The 2,174-nt window shown below is 45.6% G+C and overlaps 1 non-coding gene across 1 annotated transcript; it reads left to right on the top strand.

Annotated features, from left to right (window-relative positions):
• The first annotated feature begins 507 nt into the window (after positions 1-507).
• On the top strand, positions 508-580 carry TRNAT-AGU (transfer RNA threonine (anticodon AGU)). Its single transcript has one exon. It is a non-coding gene; the product is annotated as a tRNA-Thr (tRNA).
• Positions 581-2,174: the final 1,594 nt, after the last annotated feature.

The following is a 2,174-nucleotide window of genomic DNA, read 5'->3' as shown; positions in this document are numbered from 1 at the left end:
TAAGCGAGTGCACGACGCACAGGTGAGATGATTAAGGGGAAGGTAGGTGTGGAGGGGGGTTAGGGGGGGAGAGAGAGATAAGGCATGTTATGACAAGCTATCAATAATTGGAGAGTGTTTATTTACATAGGAACATACATACTTACGCACGCACATGCCTCGTGTATTGAAGGAGGGGTTATGACTCATTGTGTACCTGCAGTGATAGGATAGGGAAGATAAGGGCACCTGGCTTCTGGAAAGAGTATGTACTTTGATAAGGGATGAATGTTTACTTTGATAAAGGCGACGGAAGAGAGTTATCTTAATTGTTCTGAAATAACTAAGTTGGGCAAACACCCGCTATGTCTCCATCCCCACTACTCACCTAAAGCTGCTTCCAGGGTCGAGCTCTGCCCCTGAGCCCCATCTTGCCACCTGTCTTCCCCCCCCCCTTCCCTCCTTTAATAGATAAGTCCATTTCATATGCTTGAAATGTGACTTTCTGAAGTCGGCTTCAGTTGGAGAGCCTTCATAGCTCAGTGAGCAGATCGCTGGTCTAGTAAACCAGAGGTCGGGGATTCGATTCTCCCTGAAGGCAAAGTCGAAGAAATATAAGATTTACTCTAAATGGTGTGGAACTGAGCCGTGTTCAGAAGTACAAGTATCTGGGCATGTATGTTGGATACACATGCGAGAGTAAAAATGCTGAAATAAATCATATCAGCACCTTGTGTAAAGCCCGTCTGCATCCTCTAAAAGCACTGGCTTTTTCTGGTGCAGGTGTAGGGGTACCTATCTTGCGGATGTTATATATAAGCACTGTTCGGTCCCTGATAGACTACGCAGCGCCCGTTTTGTCTTGTACCGTGAAGAGCTCAGTCCCCCAGGGTACTGTGCTTGCTCCAGTACTTTTTCTCATCCTCATATCGGACATAGACAAGGACACAACCTATAGTACTGTATCATCCTTTGCAGATGACACTGGGATCTTCACGAGAGTTGGCAACATAGAGGACACGGCAAACCTCCAATCAGACGTAAATCAGGTCTTTCTATGGGCTACAGAAAATAATATGATGTTTAACGAAGATAAGTTCCAGCTCATGCGCTATGGAAAAAAATAAAATATAAAAACAGAAACACGTACAAAACTCAGGCAAATCATAACATAGAACGAAAAGGCAATGTAAAGGATCTGGGTGTACTCATGTCGGAAGACCTTACCTTTAAAGAACACAATACAGTAGCCGTCACAACTGCAAGAAAAATGACAGGTTGGATAATAAGAACCTTTCACACTAGAGATGCTATACCGATGATGATACTTTTCAAGACGCTTGTGCTCTCTAGAGTGGAGTACTGCTGCATAATGACAGCCCCTTTCAAAGCTGGAGACATTGCTGACCTAGAGAGCGTGCAGAGATCCTTTACTGCTAGAATCCACTCAGTAAAACATCTAAACTATTGGGACCGACTAAAATGCCTAAATCTGTACTCCCTTGAGCGCAGGCGGGAGAGATACATAGTAATTTACACGTGGAAAATAGTAGAGGGGCTGGTCCCAAACCTGCACACAGAAATAACATCACAGGAGACCACAAGACATTGCAGGATGTGCAGAATATCCCCGTTGAAAAGCAGAGGTGCAATAGGCACTCTGAGAGAGAACTCTTTCAACATCAGAGGCCCGAGGTTGTTCAACACGCTCCTACTACACATAAGGGACATAACTGGCTGACCCCTCACAGTGTTCAAGAGAGAACTATCAACACCAGAGGCCCGAGACTGTTCAACACGCTTCCACTACACATAAGGGACATAACTGGCCGACCCCTCACAGTGTTCAAGAGAGAACTATCAACATCAGAGGCCCGAGACTGTTCAACACGTTTCCACTACACATAAGGGACATAACTGACCGACCCCTCACAGTGTTCAAGAGAGAACTATCAACATCAGAGGCCCAAGACTGTTCAACACGCTTCCACTACACATAAGGGACATAACTGGCCGACCCTCCACAGTGTTCAAGAGAGAACTATCAACATCAGAGGCCCAAGACTGTTCAACACGCTTCCACTACACATAAGGGACATAACTGGCCGACCCCTCACAGTGTTCAAGAGAGAACTTGATAATCACCTCCAAAGGATACCTGATCAACCAGGCTGTGACTCATACGTCAGACTGCG

This window comes from Procambarus clarkii, chromosome 37, assembly GCF_040958095.1.
Source record: "Procambarus clarkii isolate CNS0578487 chromosome 37, FALCON_Pclarkii_2.0, whole genome shotgun sequence".
Classification (NCBI taxonomy): Eukaryota; Metazoa; Arthropoda; class Malacostraca; order Decapoda; family Cambaridae; genus Procambarus; species Procambarus clarkii.
This window is presented reverse-complemented; position numbering and strand designations above follow the sequence as displayed.